The sequence below is a fragment of the Sus scrofa genome, chromosome 1, assembly GCF_054392235.1.
Source record: "Sus scrofa isolate SSC_HxYL_T2T_F1_AM1 chromosome 1, Sscrofa_HxYL_maternal_Yorkshire_Landrace_v2.0, whole genome shotgun sequence".
NCBI classification, from domain to species: Eukaryota; Metazoa; Chordata; class Mammalia; order Artiodactyla; family Suidae; genus Sus; species Sus scrofa.
The window spans coordinates 269,098,262-269,122,137 of record NC_139383.1 but is presented as its reverse complement, the minus strand read 5'-3'; the positions used below and the strand labels follow the sequence as shown (position 1 = coordinate 269,122,137).

Genomic DNA, 23,876 nt, shown 5'->3' with positions numbered 1-23,876 from the left:
GTTCCTCAGCACTTCCAGGGGGAGTATACAGACTCTCAAGGATACAAGATATAGCTGGTGAAGGAGGCAGGAAGAATAAGGGCAAGGAATGTGGGAATATACAAGATTCCTGAGTTCAAGCATGTTAGAGATGTTCTTTTGGTACAAAATTTAGATGTTTTGAGATAGAGAATAACCTTCTCTTTCAAAACCTCCACTGACTTAGGATAAGCCCGAATGTGTCCCAGGACCCTGAGAGCATCCTGCCTGGAACAGATAGGACATCTTCTTTTTGAGGGACATGAGGGAGGGTTGCTGGGCCAGGTGTTAGCAGAGCAAATTAGTGGCAGGTCATCCCTTTCACAAGGATAAGCTATTTCTCAATAAAAGTATTCTTCCTGACAGACAGGGGCAGGAAACACTAATTCACAGGCTTTTAGTGGCTGACAGACACTTCCCATTCATAACTTGCTCTCTGCTTGCAGTAGCCATTAAACCAGTGGCAGGAGGCTTGGGGCTCCAAAGAGAGCAAGCTGACCTTGGTCAGGGTTAGTGGGGAAGAGGAGAAAGAGGCAGCATGGTGAGACATTGAGATCTACTCTTATAACAGTAAAAATAGAATTAAAATAGTCCAAGACCATTGCCACTTAACCTTAGAAAATTCTCACCCAGATAGCCTGATCATCTTTGTTTCCACATTATAGGCTTTTAGATGGTCAGAGTCAGAATAACACAAAAAGAGAACCTAGTTAACGCCCCTTCTTTACAAAGTTCTAGGGAGGAGAAGTGGTCTTTACTTAGATACCAGTATATTCAGTGTCATATTCAGAGTAGAGATTGTCGTGTAGAGATAATTCTTAAAATACATCAGGCAGCAGATATGAAATTTCTATAATTTATCATGCAGCATTTTGAATGGACCTTGTAATTTTTTAAATGCTAAGAAAGGTGAAATATTTTATTTAGCTATTTAAATTTATAGGCAAAATAAAATATATGCATAGTTATAATAACGGTAGTACTAAAAATGTGTATTTGATACTTATGTACCCGACATTGTACAAAGCGACTAATGTGGATTTTCTCATTTAGCCCTCATAAGAACTCCACAAGACTGGGTGATTTGTTTTCCTATTTTGCAGAAAATAAAACCAAGACTCACTAAGCTTAAGAGACTTGTTTATGATCACAGTTAGTGGTAGGCAGAGCTGGTATTCAAACTCAACTTATAGGCCCTCAATAATCCTCTAGATGTATTCAGACTATAAAGAGAAGTAACCAAGTGAAGTAGTTATAAACATAAACCTTGGAGGCCAAAGTGTCTGGGTTCAATATGGCCTTTACCATTTACTAGCTGTGAAACCTTGAGCAAGTTATCTAATCACCTTTCCTTAGTTTCCTCATCTGGGCAAATGCTGTTATTATTGGTACATATGTCAGAGGGTTGCTACGAGAACAGATTATGTATGCAAAGCATGCAGAACCATGCCTGACACATAGTTTAGGCATCATACGTGATAGTGAGGATTACTGTTAAATGAAAAATCAAAAGAAAAAAAAAAGTGAAAAAAGTCTAGAATCTGGACTTATACCTTATGATTCAAAAAATAAATACTGAAAACCTACTATGAACGAGGTGTTATGATACCTGCTGGGAAAATAATGATAAAAATATCTGATAATGTCCCTAATAATGAAAGTACAGGTTCAGTAATAAGTAAATATAGCCTATCCAACTGTTACATAATGTTGTAAGTATTTTATAGCTTATAATGAAGATGAAGAAATTGAGGCCTAAAAGGCATACTTGCCAGAGGTAACAGGAATGAGGGATTGAACAGAAGTAAAATCTAAGTTCTTATTTTTCTAATTCTAAAAACCTGTGTTCCCATCTGTTTCTTTATCTTGCATTATAAATGTGTGTTTGTGCTTGTGTGTCCTAACAAGAAAGAAAAGAAAAGAAAAGAAAAGAAAAGAAAGAAAGAGAAAGAAAGAAAGAAAGAAAGAAAGGAAGAAAGAAAGAAAGAAAAGGGGGGAGGAAGGGAGGAAGGAAGAAAGGAAACTAACTTCCAAAATGATGCAGAGAGTCAGATATTTTACTTTAAGTTCAAAGCTCTTTTTTATCCACATTATTGGCACCTTATTGGCAAGGGTTACAGAAGTACTAAAAATTATAAAGAAACCCTGAGATTTTTAGGCTTTTTGGATATCAACACAGAATTAGAGTTAGATTTAATTGTTAGCAATTTCTTTTTATCCTTACCTGATGGATAGCCTGTCTATCACACTATCTGCCATGAACCTCTTTCCACAACCAGGAGGCACAAAGCCAAGGACGTTAACAATGTAAAAAGATAACATAACTTTACATTGCACCCTATCCAAGAATGAAAATTGGATGGATTAAATTCCTAAATGGGAAGAAAAGGTTAATAAAAGTTTAACAGGGGATAGCTTTGTGACCTTAAGATTAGGAAGCACTTTTAAAACCAAGACTCAAAAATCACAACCCACAAAGGAAAACATAGATGGTTTTTAATAGATCAAAATTAAAATGACTTTTTAACAAAAATGATAGCATAGACAAAGTTAACAGACAGGTGCCAAACTCAGAAAAGATAATTGCTGAATTAATAACTGACAAAGAATTAATTAGAAATCCTGCAAAACAGTAAGAAAATGCTATGAAATCTAAAAAGAATGGATTAATTATTTGAATAGTATATGAGGGAAACTTTGAAAGGCTACTCACTTGTAAGAGATGCTAAACTTCAGCACTGATAAGAGTGATACAGATTACAACAGTCACAAGATAAAATTTTAAAAAGTTAGAATGGCAACAATTAGAAACACAGATTCCACATGCTTGTGATGGTAGGTCAAAATGGAAACCCTCATGAACTCCTGATAGGACATAAGGCAAAAAGCTACTCTGGGGAAAAAAATCATGTTACATTGATCCCATCAATTCTGTTCATACTCTAAATACATCAACTATGTTCTTATGCATAGGTCCCAGAGAAACTTTTCCTGGTGCATGAGAGCCATGGACACTGTTACACACTTGCTCGTCTTTCATATGGTAGTAAAGAGTTGAAGACAATCTATGGTCTATCAATTAGAAAGCAGATTAATAAAATGAAATGTTGTATTCACTTCATAAGATTTATACTTTGCAGTGACCAGAAGAACTGAATTGTATCAACATGTGGTGATGTGGTCTGTTCCCCAAAATATGATGTTAAGGGAAACATCATAGAAATAATACTTATAATACAATTTGTCATAGTTTAAATGTCATATACCCATGCAGAAAACCCTATATTTTCCAGACTTTAATATATATAAATAAATATATTAAACAATATTGGAAAGAAATACTTGAATAGAAAATTTATAGGTCCCCATCAGGAGAGGGAAATAAGATTATAAATGTAAAATGCAGGGAGATAATAAAATGCATGATGACTGTGTACTAGGAATATCTGAGTGGCTATGACTATTTGAAGTAAGGATAAAAACAGTAGAGGAGTCGCATATAATATTTTACCATTTTTGAGCACTTACTATATGCCTAACTCTGCACTATGCACTTTCCATTAATTATCACACTTAACTGTCATGAAACATTAGCAAGAGAGTATTGCATAGCTATTTTATGAAGGAGGAATTTGTGGCATAAGGAAGCAAAATTGCCAAAGGTTATAAGGATGATAAGAGGTTGATCCAGAATTGGTACCAGGGACATTATTTGTCTGAGTCCAAATCCTGTTCCCATCTCCATTGTCTTACCTCACAATTGTTTTAAGAGGGAATTTTATGTGAATATGCACAGAAGAGAATAATAAAGGAAAAGCTTATTTCAACCTAAAGGGTCTATGAATCATTTTAGTTTTGAATTTCCAAGTATTAATCACCTAGAAAATCTTAGGTAGCACAATAAATCTAATCTTGAATATGCTGTGCTCCATTTTGCATAAGGTGGCTGTGGATGGGGATGAGAATTCCAACCCCTAGTTATTATGTCTGACACAAGGTAGGTACTGGTGATTGTTCTTCAAATGGTGAAATGGCTCAATCAAGAAATATACTTAAGTTGGGGCTGAAGTGGAGTGTAAAGTAGCTCAAGTTTTAAATGATAGGCATGTCTAGACAAAAATGATTGGAATCAAACTAAATTAAAGATTTTGTCCCAGATGGTTTAATTTATTTGGACATGTGATGAGTCATTATAAGCAAGCGTCAAGACAAGCATCAGTGGAAAAATTAGTCGTGGTTCCATCAATGAATAGAATTAAGACCACAAGTTAAGTGCCATGGTTGGTGTTCAGTCAGAACCATGGACAGCACAACAGGTCTTACTGAGACCTCTGTCCTTTGTCAGCTGCGTATCATATTTTCTGCCACCCTAACCCATAATGCCATCCCCTGGACAGTAAGGGATCTATCTTTCTAGAGTTAGATCCTGTTCTTCAGTGTTAGAATTTGCATCTTCTTCCTTCTTAGGATTTACAGCCAGTTTTATGGCTAAACTCTAAGGGTAGGTTTACATTTTAGCTTGAAGAGTTTCAGGAAATAGGTAAGCTCTGATTGTAGGGACTATCTAAGGATTATCTTCATCAATACATCCTTACTCTAAGGCTGACCCATAATCATCCCTGTCCACTAAGTATGAAGCAGTAGTTCTGATGCCTGGAATAAAAATTCCATCTACCATTTAGTGATAATAGAAAAATGATTTTCTTTAAAGCCAACAGAAATGCCCAGATTTTCAAGCAGGGTGTCAGGTATGTCCCTGTGTTTCCATTCACCTTTAAATATGCAGTGGTTCCCACCTCAAAGGATGACAGGGGAAAGAAGAATATTTATGATAGAGTAAGCAGAGGCAATTCATATCATCAGGTAGCATGGAGATAAAAAAGAAAGCAACCCTGGAAGGTAGGATGCAGCTGTAGAAAGCACAGGGGAAGAAATAATAAGATATAGATTTATTTCTGAAATTTCCAGTAATGAGCTGAGTGGTTTTGGATTAGTCATTTAACTTCATTCTGCTTCAGTTTTCTTATCTGTCAAGTGAGAATAATTATACTTGTTTTGCATGATTCACAGAACTATTGAGGAGAAGTAAGATAATACATGTGGAGGTTATTTGGAAAATGTTATATAGCTGCTATTGCAACCCAATAATTATTAATGGCAATATGTGTCCAGAGAAGGTGCCTTTTAATTGGCAGGGGCTTACATACATCAAGAGAAAATGTTATCCTCACATACATGGAAATTCCATAGTAGGGGAAGTGAAAGTGTGACTTGAGAAATTTAGGAACTATTCATTCAAAATGGAATGGAAATATATTTTGTCACACAGAGAATCATAACAATGTGAGAAGATCTAACAGGAGATGTCTTTAAGGCCAAGAAAATTTGTAGAGAAACACTAGGGTCATTCAGGAAATAATTAGATGGCTTCCTGGGAAAAATAAGACTGGATGTGGTGAGAAAGAGCAAATGGAGCGCAAAGATAGAATGTAAGAAGTGAATAATAAGACAGCCTAGGAAGATCTTATGGAAGATATCTTGCTTTTCCCAAGAGAAGTTTGTTGGATGTTAATGAGAGTGTGGTTACACAAAGGAAGGATCATGTTCCATATGGCCACCCATATATCTTTCATAAAATGACAGTTTATATCCAAATATTGAATGTTAAGAGTTGAAAGGGTCTCTGAGATTGATTAGCAATTCCCTACTTCATGCAGGAATTATGGATATGCATTAACTTACTTTCAGGAAAGAAGAGCTCACTACCTCATAAAGCTACTCGAACGTCTATTCTTTTTAAAATTTTATTATTTTAAAATTATAGTTGATTTACAGTGTAATGCTAATTTCTACTTTACAGCGAAGTGACTTATGCATGTATATACATTCTTTTTTTGTTTTTTAGGGCCACACCTGGTGGCATATGGAAGTTCCCAGGGTAGGGGTAGAATCGGAGCTACAGCTGCCAGCCTACATCATAGCCATAGCAACGCGGGATCTGAACCACATCTGTGACCTACACCACAGCTCACAGCGACACCTGATCCCTGATCCATTGAGCGAGGCCAGGGATCAAACTCACATCCTCATCGATAGTTGGATTCATTTCCACTGTGCCACAATGGGGACTCCCTATACATTCTTTTTTCTAATATTCCTTTCCATTTAGTTTATCCCAGGAGATTAGATAGAGCTCCTTGGGCTAACAGTAGGACCTTGTTGTTTATCCAATCTAAATGTAATAATTTGCATCTACTACCCCAAACTTCAATCCATCTTTCTCACTATTACCCCCCCCCCCATATTTGGCAACCACAAGTCTGCTCTCCATGTCTGTGAGTCTCTTTCTGTTCTGTAGATAGGTTTATCTGTGCCATATTTTAGATTCCACAAATAAATGATGGAATTTTTCTTTCTTTTTCTGACTTACTTGACTTAGTGTGATAATCTGTAGTTTCATCCATGTTGCCACAAATGGCATTATTTTGTTCCTTTTATGACTTAAGTAGTATTCTATTGTGTTTGTGAGTGTGTATGTGTGTGTGTGTGTGTGTGTGTGTGTGTGTCTGTGTGTCTGTGTATATTATCCATCTTAATCTGTTTATCTCTCAGTGGACATTTAGGTTGTTTCTAAGTCTTGGCTATTGTCAATAGTACTCTTATGAGCATAAGGGTTCATGTGTCCCTCTGAATCATTATTTTGTCTGCATATATGCCCAGCAGTGGGAATGCAGGATCATTTGGTAACTCTAGTTTTAGTTTCCTGAGGAAACTCCATACTGTTTTCCATAGTAGTTGCACTAACTGACATTCCCGCCAACCATGTAGGAGGGTTCCCTTTTCTCCACAACCCCTGCAGCATTTGTTATTTGTGGATTTGTTTAATGATGACCAATCTGACTGCTGTGAAATTGTACCTCATTGCAGTTTTGATTTGCATTTATCTAATAATTAGAGATACTGAACATATTTCATGTGCCTCCTGGCCATCTGTATTTCTTCTTTGGAGAAGTGTCTATTTAGGTCTTCTGCCCATTTTTTTTATTGGGTTATTTGTTTTTTGTCGTCAAGTTTGTTACCTGTTTGTATATTTTGGAGATTAATCCCTTGTTTATCACATCATTTGCAAATATTTTCTCCCATTCTGTAGGTTGTCTTTTTTTTTTATTGTTTCCTTTTCTGTGCAAAAGCTTGTAAGTTTTGTATAGTCTCATTTATTTATTTATTTATTTATTTATTTACTTTACCAACTTTTATTCTTTATATGAAGCTAACATTTGCACCTGTTCTATGTCTAACAAATAGCTTTATTCTATGTTAAATATTTATTCACCCTACCTCCTAACTTCCTGAATACCTGATTGGGGCTGGACACCATACTAAGCAGAGAGATTTAAATATGGAAAACAGAATCTGACTAGGGTCCATAGGATGCAGGTTTGATCCCTGGCCTTGCTCAATGGGTCAGGGATCTGGCATTGCCATGAGCTGTGGCTGTGGTGTAGGCTGGCAGCTGCAGCTCCGATTTGACCCCTAGCCTGGGAAATTCCATATGCCATGGGTGTGACCCTAAAAAGCAAATAAATAAATACATAGATAGATTAAATAAATAAATAAAGAAAACATATCCTTAAATGATTTATAGGTGTAGAATGCAAAACTGATCTTGATCATGGGGAAAGAAGGACTGCACCCTCCTCTAAAGTCCTTCAAATATTTGAATGAAATATCTGAGTCTTCCCTTGAACTTTTATTCTACTACATAAATGTATAGTTTGCCACCAATCGCTTATTTAATATTGTTTCCATATCATCTCATGTTACTACTTTTTTCTTTTTTGAATATGAGACATTTTTAAGTTTTTATTAATACACAATATCCAAAACGTTAAGGTAAATGAGCAGTTATTTTTTTTAGAACTGTGCATCCTCCTGAAATAAGAAGTATACTATTAGAAATTTATGAAGAATACTCCACAATCATACGAAAGGACAGACGTTGGGATTCACAGATAGCCCAGCTTTTCTGGATCATAGTCAAACACATAACAATAGAGAAGAGCTCTAGATTTTAGTGATTTGGACAGCATGATGTAATAAGACAAACCTTGACCTTAGAGTTAAAAAAATATATGGATTTGAATCCTGTCTCTGTCATTCATTAGTTGCAATAATACTGCTATAATATACCACTCCCTTGAGCATATTTGATCATATTTAAAAATAGGAATATTATCTACCTATTTCATATGGTACTGAGAAGAAAAAAAAATGAAAACAAAATGAGATCATATCTATGTAAGTGCTTCATAAACAATAAAACGTAATGCAAATGTAATATGGCATTGCTATTCTTATAATCAAATGGGTTGACACAGAACAAAATGTTCCATTCTGTAATTACCTGAATTCAGTAAATGTGTGTTATAGCCTAACAAATTAAAATCCCAGTGGTGCTAATAGCTACCATTTATTGAAGTTTTATTGTGTGCCAAGCAGGGCCAGGTGCTTTGCAAACATTATCCCATTTGGTTCCTGAGATACAGAGAATGTTATGAGTTTACCCAACCTGATTCATTTTCCTTTGGGGCACAAGCAAAAGTACATTTCCCAAGTTTACCTGTAATAAACTAGGTCATGTGATTGAATACTGCCCTACCCAGGAATGCCCAGGAAATGCCCTGCATGATTTTTAGTCTCATTCCCTATTAGCTGGAAAGATATAAATGCTCAGATTGATCCCTGGAACCATGTCCTGAGAATTACTGAAAGTTAGAATTCCTCTGTCAGCCCTTTGTTCTTGTTTGCTGTTATGGATCAAAGCCTCCTCACCAAAGTCCCCATGCTAACATGACATATTAGAATGGGTGGTAAGCAATAAATAAACTTGTTGTATTAAGCTACTAAAGTTTTAGAACTGTTTTATTATATAACTTAACATTAATCTTTTTAATTTATTTTTATTAGGGTATAGTTGATTTATATTGTTTATTCAATTTCTGCTGTGCATCATAGTGACCCAATCATATATATATATACACACATTCCCTTTCTTATATTATCTTTTATCATGGTCTATCCCAAGAGACTGGATATAGTTCCCTGTGCTATACAGTAGGGCCTCATTGCTTATCCATTCTAAATGTAGTAGTTTGTATCTACCAACCCCAAACTCCTCATCCATTCCACTTCTTCCCCTTGGCAACCACAAGTCACTAGAACCTAGCATTAATTATTCTGATTATTAGAGTACTTGAAAATATTTACTTTTTGCTACAGTCAGAAAAGAATGTCCCTAGGATTTCAATGCTATATCAACCTACCAGCAACTGGACTTAGGAACTTCGTTTTCCTCCTTTCCTAACCATAGGGGGTTTTGTCTGCCTTGTTCACTGCTTTATCTTAACTTACTTGAAGAGGATTCAATCAGTCTTTGTTGAATAAATCTATAAATGCATAAAAACCTTTTGATGTTGATGGTTGCTTTTAATTCTAATTTTCCAGATAAGGAAATGGTAATGCTGATTAATACACTCTCAAACACTATGAGAAACTGCCTCATTTGACCACACCAAACCTGCAATTAAAGACAATGATCATGTTTTATCAACTGCAACTTCCTATTATCGAAATGCTGTCTCCACTTGAGAACAAATTTTGTGCCTCATAAAGATGGGCCTTAAGGGCCAATACGTTACTTCCAAATCATCCAGTGAAGTTATGGGATCAATATATGCTGCTCTTCTTTTTTACTTAAATATAGTTGATTTTCAATGTCATGTTATTTTCACATGTATAACACAGTGATCAATATATACATATCAATATTATTCTTCAGATTCTTTTCTCTTATATGTTATTACAAAATATTGAGTTTATTTCTTTGTGCTATGCAGTAGGTCCTTGTTGCTCATCTATTTTGTATATAGAAGTGTGTATCCGTTATTCCCAGCCTCCAAATTTATCCCCCCCCCATTTCCCCTTTGGCAACCATAGGATTGTTTTCTATGTCTGTGAATTTCTTCCTGTTCTATAAATAATTTCATTTGTAGCTTTTATTTTAGATTCCATGTATAAGAGATATCATTTGACATTTTTCTCCATCTGGTTTACTTCACTTTGTATGACAATTTCTAGGTCCATCCGTGTAGCTGCAAATGGCAGTATTTTTCATTCTTTTTAAAGGCTGAGTAATATTTCATCTTGTGTGGATATGCTCCCATCTTCTTTATCCATTCATCTGTCAATGGATATTTAGGTTATTTCTATGTCTTGGCTATTGAAATGGTGTTGCAGTGAACATTGGGGTGCAATTATCTTTTCAAATTATAGTGTAAGACTGGATACTATACAACTGCTAGAGGAAAACATAGGCAGAACATTCTTTGACATAAATCACAATGATATCTTTCATATCTGTCTCCTAAAGTAATGGAAATAAAATAAAAATAAGCAAATGGAACCTAATTAAATTTAAAAACTTTTGCACAACAAAGGAAACCATAAACGAAATTAAGTGACAATCTATAGAATGGGAGAAAATATTTGCAAATGATACAACCAACAAGGGATTAATTAACAAAATATGCAAACAGCTGATATCGCTCAATATAAAAAACAACCCAATCAAAAAATAGGCAGAAGACCTAAATAGACATTTCTCCAAAGAATATATACAGATGTCCAACAGGCACATGAAAAAATGTTCAACATCACTAATTACTAGAGAAATACAAATCAAAACTACAATGAGGTATCACCTCACTCTGGTCAGAATGACCATTACCAAGAAGTCTACAAATAATAAATTCTAGAAAGAGTGTGGAGAAAAGGGAGCCCTCTTACACTGTTGGTGGGAATGTAAATTGGTATAGCCACTATGGAGAACAGTAGGGAGGTTCCATGAAAAAAAAAAAAAAAATGGAGTTACCATTAAAAAAAAAAAAAGTGGAGTTACTGTTTTTTGTTTGTTTGTTTCTTTTCGTCTTTTTGTCCTTTAGGGCTGCACCCGCGACATATGGAGGTGCCCAGGCTAGGGGCCTGTTCTAAGCTGTAGCCACCAGCCTACGCCACAGCCACAGCAACGCAGGATTTGAGCCACGTTTGTGACCTACATCATAGCTCAAGGCAACGCCAGATCCTTAACCCACTGAGCAAGGACAGGGATTGAACCTGCATCCTCATGGATGCTAGTTGGGTTTGTTAACTACTGAGCCACGATGGGAACTCAGGAGTTACCATTTTTTTTTCTGTTAAAAAAAATGGAGTTTCCATGATCTTGCAATCCCATTCATAGGCATATATCCAGAGAAAACATGATACATGCACTACAATATAAGTTTAACATTAATAAATTCCATTCCATTCTCTAACCAACCAGACCGAATTTGATATCTCATGGACCATCATTTCTAAGAGACTTAAAAAAAAAAAAATCAGAGAAAAAAAAATGAAATGGTAGAAAACCTTACTGATTACCATTTTTTCTAAGACACTATAAGAAATAAAAGAAAGAAAACTACTTCTAATTAAATGCAATAAATCACATTTAGTCTTAAAAGGGGCATACACCCTTATTTTTCTAGAAGACACCCCAAGAGTAAACAGGTTAAAGGGTATTGTATAATTTCACAGGTATGCCCTGATTCTAATCTAGTTCTTTTGTCTTAAACACCTCAACTGGTTCAGTTAATACTATTTCTATAGCATATTATCATGCATTTGCTATTACCAACTAGTAGCAGAAACACTATTGTAATGGGTTATAGTTAAGGACTGAGTTTATAAGAAAGCCAAAATCGGTATTGAAATCTGATGCTGCTGTTCATCTACTGTAAAATCTTCCACAGTTCAGTAAACTCTGGACTTAAGTTTCTGCAAGTGTGTGATGGGGGAATGCTAGTGCTAATTAAGTTAATATATCACAAATCTTTTAGGGTGATTTACACATAGCAAACGCTTAAGTACAACTATCTGCATCATTGTTATTAATATTCAAGTCAGTATCTCATCGAAAGCTTTTTGATACTAGATTTGCTCTTCCTTCACTAGGACTTTGAGTTCAATAATAGATACTATTCTTTCTCTGTGTTTAGTTTGTTTATTTAATACAAATTTATGAAGGGCATGCCCAGTGTTAGAAATCAGGAATAAATATACAATTAAAATACACTTCCACCATCAAACCTCATTGGATTTATATACCATCGGTAGTATTTAGCAACAAAAAAAGTTAGGGAAAAACAATGAAAAATTTCACAACCCAATTAGTACATTACTTAAAAATATAAAGTCTCCTTTCTGTGAAATGCATTGTAAAACCATAATGAGAGCAGACTTCAGATTTCAACTCCAGTATGCAAAGAGCTTGGACATCAACATTCATTCTTACAAGAGAAATTTCAACAAACTGAAAATCAGAGACCTTTAGCAGAGAATGGAGTTTGCAGGGTACACCTCAACCCTGAAATCTGGAGTGACAGGCTCACACAAAGAGCTAACCAAGTTCTGCTTAACCTGGAGCAGAAGCAGGCAGAGTCATAAACTGGTAGGAACACATAAATGGTAACTTTAGGTTCCTGGAGACAGTGTGGATGAGTATGAGGATGAGAAACTCCTGATTACTACAGTCTGAGGCATCCCCACACATTTGTGGCCTTTATCTTGAGAACCCCACCAGGCTCTCAAGGTAAAAATATGAGAAAGATCTTGTAGTTCTGGAAGAAGAATTCAAAATACATTTGACCTTTGAATACCATGAGTTTGAATGGCACAGGTCCAGTTATATGCAGATCTTTTTCAATAAACACTTATCACAGTACTAAGAACCTCAGTGGCTGAACCCATGCGTGTAGAACCATGGACGCAGAGGACCTACCTTAAAGTTATAAGTGGATTTTCTACTACACAGAGGTCAGTGCCCCTCACCCCCGTGTTATTCAAGCATCAGCTATGATATGTAGGCACTCCACCTTTAAAGTGGTACAGCATAACTCCCAACTCCTTAAGTGTGGGCTGTACACGAGTCTTTCTTTCCAGAGAATAATACAATATTAAAGGGGGAAAGAATAACCTCAGCAAGAAGAAAGCTATCTCAACTAGGTGATCAAGGTTAACATCTGCAGTAATAAATCACATTGATGGCATGTACTCTTAGTGTGACGTGATGAGAATGTGGCTTTATTCCTGTGGTCTTCTACCTCAAAACCCATAATTCAATCTAATCGGTAATTGCCATTTTAACTAATCTTGAAAACATCAGACAGTTGGAGAACATGCTACAAAATTCCTGAGCATTACTGAAAATTGTCAAGGTCAAAAACAAAGTCTGAGAAACTGTCCCTGCCAAAATGAGCCGAAGGAGAAAAGCTGATTAAAAATAATGTAGTATCCTGAAAGGGATTCTGGAACACATGCAAAAACTGGATATTCGGTGAAAACTAAGGAAATCTGAATAAATCATGTTTTTGAAATAATTTTTTTTGAGATACCATTAACTCCCTATTACCACAAGTAACACAAAAAAGAGTGATAACGCCAAGTATTGGCAAGTATTTGGAGGAACTTTAGCTCTTATAATCATGTAAATGGTACATCCAACTTGAAAATAATTTCATAGTTTTTTTTTGTTTGTTTGTTTGTTTTTTTTTATGTCTTTTCTAGGGCCGTTCCCGTGGCATATGGAGGTTCCCAGCCTAGGGAACAGCCACAGCAATGCCAGATCCAAGCCGTGTCTGCAACCTACACCACAGCTCGTGGCAACACCGGATCCTTAACCCGCTGAACAAGGCCAGGGATCGAACCCACAACCTCATGGTTCCTAGCCAGATTTGTTAACCACTGAGCCATGATGGGAACTCCAACAATTTCATAGTTTCTTACAAAGTTAAACTCACACCCTACTATGATACCCAGATGTTCAACTTATACACATTCACCTCAAATAAATTAAATCCTTTGCCCTCACTAATATCTGTACATAAACATGTAGAGCATCTTTATTTGTAATGGCCAGAAAACGTGAAAACACAACCCAGATGTCGCTCTGCAGGTGAATGAATGAACAGATTTGGGTATCTTCATACAGCAGAACACTTTATATCTCTGATCTAAAAAACCAAACCGATATGTGCAACAACATAATGAAAACTCAAAACTTTATGCTGAATGAAGTGAACCAGAGAAAATGTACATTGTGCATAATTCCATTTATATAACGTTCTAGAAAATGCAAACTAATCTATAGTGACAAAAGTCAGATCAGAGGTTTCCCAGAAATGGGAGTAGAGAAATGATTGATTACAAAGGACTAGAGGACACTTTGAAAAGTGGTGGAACTACTTGTTATCTTCTTGTAGTGATGGTGTCACAGGCACATACACATATGAAATATATGTAACTGCATACTCACAGTGGCAGCTCCTTGTATATCATTCATTCCTTACAATTTGTTTAAAAAATGAGCAAAATTTTGAAAAACTTCTTCCCTGCGTTATTGTCAATCATTTCTAATGTCACAAGCACGAGATTGCCCAATTGATACAATAGTTATAAAGTATTTTAATACATTTTACCTATCTTTACATGAAATATTACAAGGAAGCCATATACAGAGTTCCTGTTGTGGTGCAGCAGAAATGAATCCGACTAGGAACGATGAGGTTGCGAGTTTGATCCCCGGCCTCACTCAGTGGATTAAGGATCTGGCAGTGCTGTGAGCTGTGGTGTAGGTCAAAGACTCAGCTTGGATCCTGAGCTGCTGTGGCTGTCTTGTAGGCCAGCAGCTGAAGCTCCGATTTGGCCCCTAGCCTGGGAATGTCCATATGCCATGGGTGCGGCCCTAAAAAAATAAAAAATAAAAAATAAAAGAAGCCATATACATCCAGTAGATTAAAATGAAGCTGCTCTACTTTAAGTTAGGTTAGGTTTTTTGAAAGCCTTGTCCTCTTACTGCCCCCTGCTTTCTACCCCAGCCCTAACTCTACTTCATTTCCCCCCACAGAATCTTGACTGCTATTACTTAAATATCCGACCCCATGCTTTTTAAAATTAGCAGGTCTGATTATGCCTTTCGATCATAGTAATTTCAGCTTTGACAGTAAGTCATTATTGCCTTGGATAAGTCATTTCATTTCCTTAGATATCAATCTACTCATTTAAAAAATATATTAGTTAATTATTTTATTGGAATGAATCAATTTAACCAAGATTAGATGTTTCTAAATGAAAAGTAGAAAAAAATTTTGCCAGAGAGAATTAGTTCTAAAAATGGAAAAGACTCCCATGATTGTCTTTTAAAATAAGTAAGCATTTTGCTATATTATATATCTTAGAACAGTTCATGCAATAAATATCCTCCTCATTTTGTGTTTGTTGATTTTATTTTGTTTTTAATGATCCTTTATTAAATGATTTTTATTTTTTCTATTATAGTTGGTTTACAGTGTTCTGTCAATTTTCTACTGTATAGCAAAGCAACCCAGTCTCTCTCTCTCTCTCTCTCTCACACACACACACACATATATATATACACACACACACACACACACATATACATACATTCTCTTTCTCACATTATCCTCCATCATGCTCCATCACAAGTGACTAGATATAGTTCCTAGTGCTAAACAGCAGGATCTCATTGCTTATCCATTCCAAAGGCAATAGTTTGCATCTACTAATCCCAGACTCCCAGTCCATCCCACTCTCTCCTGTTCCTCCTTTGCAACCACAAGTCTGTTCTCCAAGACCATGAGTTTCTTTTCTGTGGAAAGGTTCATTTGTGCTATATATTAGATTCCAGATATAATTGATATCATATGGAATTTGTCTTTCTCTTTCTGACTTACTTCACTCAGTATGTCTCTAGTTCCATCCCTGTTGCTGCAAATGGCATTATTTTGTTCTTTTATATGGCTGAGTAGTATTCCATTGTGTATATATACCACCTCTTCTTAAGCCATTCATCTCTCAGTGGACATTTAGATTGTTTCCATGTCCTGGCTATTGTGAATAGTGCTGCATGAGCATATGGGTGCATGTGTCTTTTTCAAGGAAAGTTTTGTCTGGACATATGCCCAAGAGTGGGGTACTGGGTCATATGGTAGTTCTATATTTAGTTTTCTGAAGGACCTCCATACTGTTTTCCATAGTGGTTGTACCAATTTACATTCCCACCAACAATGCAGGAGGGTTCCCTTTTATCCATATCCTCTTTAACATTTGTCATTTGATGGCCATTCTGACAGGTGTGAGGTGGCACCTCATAGTAATTTTGATTTGCATTTCTCTAATAATTAGTGGTGCTAAGCATTTTTTTAACGTGTTTTTTGGCCATCTGTGTATCTTCTTTGGAGAAATGTCTATTCAGGTCTTTTGCCCATTTTTCAATTGGGTTATTGGCTTTTTTGTTGTTGAGTTGTATAAGTTGTTTGTATGTTTCAGAGATTAAGCCCTTGTCAGTTGCATAATTTGAAACTGTTTTCTCCCATTCTGTGAGTTGTCTTTTTGGTTTTTTTAATGGTTTTCTTTGCTGTTGAAAAAGCTTGTCAGTTTGATTAGTTCCCATTGGTTTATTTTTGCTTTTATTTCTGTTGCCTTGGGAGACTAACCTAAGAAAACATTTGTAAGGTTGATGTCAGAGAATGTTTTGCATAGGTTCTCTTCCAGGAGTTTGATGGTGTCTTGTCCTACTCATTTTTTTTTAAATCACTGTGATGAACAATATTACTTATGGTTACTTACTTGTCCAGTATTAGCTCTGAATAATATAATTGTACTAACAAAGTATCTATTAAAACTTCTCAAGGTTTGATGTGGGAAATGGAAACCTATCTAGACATTTCAAAGGAAAGAATTTAATACAGGAAATTAAATGCTTACAAAACCGTCGGAAGGACTGGGATAGAAATGGCCAAGAAAGATGATGTGCATCAGGTTCAAAAATCTCAGGTAATTTTCTGCCAGTTATGTCACTACTAAGAACATTTAAGTAAGTAATTTATAGGAGAATGTATGAGAGTCACTGACAAAATATCACATCTTCCTTCTTTTTAATCCAGAATCAACTGATGCCATAGTGAGAATGCCTTCTTTGTCTTTCTTATCTTCCAAATATCTTGCCAGTACTTCTTACTGGTAAAGTCCTAAATTATAGTAAGCTGACAAAAAAAGTCTAAGAAATGTGAATTTTAGCCTTCCAGTTGATATGGCCTAATATGGTAAGATGCTAACAGATAGTCTACTGCAGGTAGTATATTTAATGTGATAAATGAAGGACCAAAGTTTTCTACCAATAAAAGTAGTAATGAGCAGTCACTAAGCATTTGTTCAGTGAATGAGTGAATATGTTCAATGTAGCATAAAATTATGAGTCAATTTTATGAGGAATCCAAGCAAGTCTTGAATGTGTGAAGATCTTCATAAAAGAAAAGTCAAGTACATAGAAAACAAACTGATGGTTACCAAAGGGGATGAGGGGTAGAGGGAGAGCTTAATTAGGAGTTTGAGATTGAAATACACACTACTATGTATAAAATAGATAAACAAGGACATAGTGCATAGCAAAGGGGACGATACTCAATATATTAACATATATATGTGTATGTATATATATATATATATATATATATATATATTTATATAGAGAGTCACTTTTCCGTACAATTGAAACTAACACAACATAGAAAATTAATTATGCTTAAATAAAAAATGTTAGCCAGCCAAAAAAATAAGAAGTCCAGTATAAAACTTCATGTATCGATTGTATCAGTTTGCTTTTGCTGTATAACAAACCACTCCAGCTAAATGTTAATTTAGCTGACAGTTCTGTTGGTCAGAAATTTAGTGTGGGCTCAGCTGAGTTTTTCTGGTCTTCTCTGAGCTCATTCATGCAGTGTACTCAGCTTCCCCTCATGACCTTAGGGTTGGTTTGTCTACGTGACTTCGCTACAGTGACCCAGCTCTGCTCCATGTGGCTTCTTATTCTCTGAAATGGTATACTGTGCTTGTTTTCCTAGACACTTCTTAGGTTTGGTGAGGGTGTAGATGTAGAAAGCTTGCATAATGGTGACGTGTGTGTGTGTGTGTGTGTGTGTGTGTGTGTGTACTACTAGAGTCTGCTAATTGATTCAGCCTACAGCTAAAAGCTGTGTAGATAAGAATGTTGATTGTAGATTGGAGTATCAGGGAATGCTAGAGATCAGTTATGTGAACATTGCCTGGTTCTGCAGCATTAGGTAGTGTTTATAGAATCCTTTGCTTATAGCACTAGATATAAGAGAAAGCAAAGGTAATCTTCCTGAATGGCCTTGTATTGCAGATGACATATATTTAACTCACAAATGTTAAATTATTTTTTCAAGGTCTTACATCTATCAGGTGCATTCAAATAGAACTGAAACGTTACCACTATGCCTATTAGTCTAGGGCCTTGAATATCAAGGAGAAAACATTTTGACTTTCTTAGTACAGAGTGGATTTATAAGCTATATGGCTAAGAATGTGTTTGTGTGTGTGTGTGTGTGTGTCTGTGCGTGTGTGTATTCGGTATACGCATACATGTATGTACAGTCACACAGAGAGTAGGAAAAGGAGGCATAAGAGTCCCATTTTGCGTAGGCCTGCTGCCCAATTTTAATTTGGCTCACTTTCTAATTTCTTATACCCTGAGCAGAAGTTATTCCCAGAGTTAATTCATACACACACTGTTTAGCACATGCCATCTGCTTCTGGAAACTGTGGCTGCACACGACACATCCTATAAGGTAACTAGTTTCTGACAGAAGAAACACAGATATTACCTATCTTTAGGAAAAAACAAGTAAGTAATCATAACCCTTTCACACAGCCATTCCCTCCATCCTATGAAAGACACACAAGATGTACCCTCTTCAAAATCTCATCAATGTATTTTCCAGGATGCTTCTCGATTTGCACTGAAGGGTGCAGAATCTCTAATTCTAAAATAAATAAATGAAATCTGAATTAGGGACAAGTTGTAGTTACAATAAAATAAGTAGAAAAAAAGGAAAACAGTATTATTTTTAAGGGTGTTAAAATTGATAATGGCTTGTATAGTATAAATTTGATGAATCAAACAGCTATGGTTTTTTTTTATCTCATTTTCTGGATTTTTTAGTTTTGTGATCACAGATAATTTGTTTGACATCCCTGAGTCCCAGTTTCCTCATCTTTGAAAACAAGGGGGTAGTGGATAATAGCACCTATACATCCTCTTTATTGTAATAATTAGTATTGATGAATACATATCAAACATTAAGCACAGTGCCTGGCACAGGGAAAATAGTATATTCTCAATATTCTCAGTATGTTCTTTATATTCAACAAAAACTAGCCAAAATTATATTGTTATATTAAATTTATAGCAAAATTCAGTACAAGTTTATAATTAAACCACTATGTTGCTGCAATTCACACATTAAATGTTAGGGGGAAATATTGGATGACAGAGATCAAATCAAATTGCGAGTAAACAGGAAAAAAACTAGGTATGTGCCAGGTATTATATCAGGGGCTTCACAAATTATTTTACTGAGTTCCCCCTTTACGTGTAGGAAAACTGAGACTTAGATAAATTGCTTATAATCTTAGAGTTAAGAATTGGGGTTGGGGGGTTCCTGCTTGGCATAACAGGATCTGTGATGTCTCTGAAGTGCAGAGATGCAGGATTGATCCCTGGCTGGGCACAGTGAGTTAAGGACCTGGTGTTGCTGCAGCTGCACAGGTCACAACTGTGGCTTGGATCTGGCCCCAGGAACTCCACATGCCACAAGGAGGCCCCCCCCCAAAAAAAAAGTAGGGTTCGAACCCAGATATGACCAGCTTCTAAGCCTTTGAGTTAAAAGAAGATTGGAACCTTATTGTCTGTTTTTACTTTATCCAGATCACTTCCTGCTTTTGTCATGTTTAATCTAGATAAGCAGTCAGAACATGAGTCCTGGATCTGGATGACCACACACTGTGCCAGGAAGTGTTGAATTATATAATGTCCAACAAAAACATTTGTTGTGTTTTCGGTCTAAATTGACAGTAAAGTTCAAGAGGTCATACAACTTGGACTGATGCAATCTTTTCCTGATAAAGAAGCCTGATATGGAAACTAGAGCTCAGACAATGCTGGAGAGTTAAGTAGGATGAAAAATGTCAAGGGGCTCAGGAGACAGAGAGAATGATGTTAGGGGTCAGTGACCTAAAGATCAGATTTCTCTGTGCCAGTCCCTGAGTGATAGGAAAAGATGTGGCCACTGCAGTGACCCAGCAATAGGAGCAAATTATGTCACAGTGTTCTGAGGATGGGATTGCAGGGCCATAAATGCTATTTTTGGAATTCTTCCTCCAGGAAGACTTGTCCTTTTTGAATTGCTATAGAAGGTATGAAAGAAACAACTGATCGTTCTGATATGTTTCTTCTCAAGGACATTTTTGTCCCTGAGCTTTGAAGACTGATCAACTGATGAAATCATGGCTTTCTCAAAACTCAACTTCATAGCTCATAACAGATCTGCATACATAGTAGGTGATTCCTACATACCTGTGGCCAGTGATACAATTCCATGTTCACGTGGAAAGATCAAGGTGCTAAGGGGAAGACTTAGTTTAACACCTCCTGTATACAAGCTCACTGTTTTCTTACCTCTGAATCAGGAGTTAAAGCATTGTTTAGGGTGAAAAAAGGAGGTAAGGATTATGAAGATACTATTTCTACTTCCTATATAAATCCCTTGAGTTATTCATATATGTTCATAGATATTATATATTGCCTGACAGAAGACTAAGATCCACATCCAGAGGTCCAATGCTTGGGTTCAATTTGCAGGTTATCAGAGAAGAACCTGCCCCCATGATCCTTTTGCTAGACCTTTAGTAAGTAACAGCCACCTGCCTTCTAAGGAGCTGTGTTGCCTTTACTTTGGGGATCCTCTTTCAAGAGTAGAAGCTAAAATGTTGTGCAGCTACTCAGTAAGTCAAACCAGGAAGTTAGTAGGCATTTAAATTTTTAATTTAATTTTTTAAAATGTTCATTTTTATTGAGATATAACTGACATATAACATTGTATAAGTTTAAGGTATATATATCATAATGATCTGATATATGTATGTATTGAGAGATTAATTACCGAAATAATTTTAAACATCCATCATCTCCCATAGTTACAATTTTTTTCTTGTGATGAGAACTTTTAAGATTTACCCTTTTAATGACATTCTAAATACTATGCAGTATTATTTACTAAAGTCACCATTACATCTCCAGAACTTATTTATCTTATAACTAGAAGTTTGTACCTTTTGACCACCTTCACTCATTTGCCCCAGCCCCAGCACCCCTCACCTCTGGAAGCCACCAATCTGTTCTCTTTCTCTGAGTTTGCTTGTTTGTTTGTTTCAGTTTCCACATATAAGTGAGATCATACAGTCTTTGCCTTTCTCTGACTTATTTTAGTTAGTCATCATTTTAAGATTCTCCTCTCATCACACCCATCCAATCATTCACCTACTCTGTGCATATCTGTATCTCTGTCCCCACTGCCTCCTTCCTAGTCCTCTCAGATTTTTCACAAGGATCTTCAAACATGTCTACTTCCGTTCTTATTGCCTTCTAGACACGCCCTACATTGAAAGTGATCATTTCATGATAACATGAAAAATACCATGTCCATAAGGGTCATGAAAACTCTTAGCTTAATATTCTCACACAGCTTTTTTTCTCTTTTAAGACAAGAGCCAAAACTCATGAACGTCATTACAAGACCCTACGTATTGTCACCTTTTCTTCTCTTACCATGTAAGCTCTCCATCTTACTCAGTGCTCCAGCCCTACTGAACTCTGTTCCATGAACTTTCCAGGCCTCTCCTGCCTATAATGTAATTCTCTTTATACATTTACCCTTGTTCTCCCAGCCCTACAGGTCTCAGTGTAAATGTTGCCTCTTGACATGACTTTTTTAGCCCTGGATCAGTTGAAGAACTTCTGTTATAGCCTCTTTTTTATGACAATAGCTTTATTTATTTTAAAAAATGTTATTAGAGTGGTGTTGACTTACAGTGTTGTATCAGTTTCAGGTGCACAGTGAAGTTAATCAGTTGTACATACATCTACATCCATTCTTTTTTCCCATATAGGTTATTACAAACTATTGAGTAGATTTCCTTGTGCTATACCTCTTAAATATTCCTAAACTTTCTTTGTCAGATGCTCAGTACTTGGCACATATTTAGAACTGAAAAATTATCTACTAAGTGCAGAATCAATAAATATACATGTGAACTGAATGTTTCTATAGATTAGTTTCTTTTCATGATAAAGATGACCCATGCCTTCACAGAGAATCATTTTTTCCTATTCCTAGAAAATTTCCTTGCTCTCAAAAATTTAATGAATGAATTTATATGAATTAGATTCAACAACAGATTTTATTAGATCAATTCTTCCTTTTCAGTGAGTCATGAGATATGTTCAAATACTGTCGAAATTGATTATTACGTACACAAAAAAAGGACACTTTTGGTTCTAGTGGCCAATCTGAGAGGGAAGAGACTCAGGTGAAAAGCAGAAAAATATTGAATGAGATTCTGCATTTGCCTTCCCTGAGCTCCCTCTCCATCTCGGGTCTCTTAAGCATGAGGCCTGGAAAGATCTGGCTGCACAGAAAGATGCAAGGCTGTGAGTTAATTTATATGATCGTAGACAGCAAGAGAGTTGTTTTAATTGAAAGATATAATTACCAGGTGTTGAAGGCGAAGGGGTTCATTAATTTCACAGACACTCTGTTGACTGAACTGTCCTCATTTTAATTTTTCGCGACACATCAAGGAGGGGGACACCTGTGGGTCATGGGAATGGACCAATCCTGGGCTTGCAGACACTTAGAATTCCACCCCTGGGGCAAGTAATCTTTTGGAAGTGAAAAACCAGGTTGTTTTCTCCTGTTTAAAACTCCTCATTATAAAACTCTGAAATGATCCTCATTGCCCTCTCAGGCTCTGTGAAGCCCTTCATAATCTGGCCTTTGCCCACTTCTCTTTTCTCTGTTTTCAATACACACCCCCATCCCTGGGGTATCTGCTTCTGACATTTTGAACAGATAATAATACAAATAGCAATTAAAGTTATCATAATCATTTTTCACCATTACTACTTCTATGCATATTTACTGTGCTCTCACTGTGTACAAAACACTGCCCTGAGCATTCCTTTGCTTTAGTTCATGGGGTCCTCCTGATGACCTCTGGTAGATGCTGTTCGCATTACTTGTCCAAATCAAGCTGATAAATCAAAGCAAAACCTGGATTAGAGTACAGGTCTGACTTCAAAATCTACAGTAAGTCAGAAAGAGAAGGACAAACACCATATGATATCACTTATTTGTGGAATCTAAAATGTGGCACAAATGATCCTATCTACAAAATAGAAACGGGTCATGGACATGGAGAGCAGACTTGCGGTTGCCCGTGGGGAGGAGTGAGGGAGTGGGATAGATGGGGAGTTTGGGATTAGTAGATGCAAACTATTACATTTAGAATGGGTAAGCAATGAGGTCCTACTGTATAACACAGGGAACTATATCCAATCTCTTGGTATAGAACATGATGGAAGATAGTATGAGAAAAAGAATGTGTGTGTGTGTGTGTGTGTGTGTGTGTGTGTGTGTAAGTACGTATGACTGGGTCGCTGTGCTATACACCAGAATTTGGCACAACAATATAAATCATCTGTACTCTAACAAAAAATAAAATAAATTAAAAATTTTTAATTGTTCTTTAATCACAGATTTTTGTTGATTGAATCCTATTGCCTTCCACCTTCATATGTGTGTTCTTTGAAGGTGAATACTAAA

General features: G+C 36.2%; 1 protein-coding gene across 3 annotated transcripts in view; it reads left to right on the top strand.

Annotated features, from left to right (window-relative positions):
* LOC110257084 (uncharacterized) overlaps nt 1-23,876 on the top strand; it is a 485,227-nt gene that overhangs the window by 119,953 nt on the left and 341,398 nt on the right. Inside the window, exon 6 of one of the 3 annotated variants that reach the window (XM_084994080.1) lies at nt 2,992-3,851. The exons of the other annotated variants lie outside the window; for them this stretch is intronic. The gene's annotated coding sequence lies outside the window, so the exon portion shown is untranslated. Of the gene's footprint in view, nt 1-2,991; nt 3,852-23,876 lie in introns of those variants that run through there. 3 annotated transcript variants of the gene reach the window in all.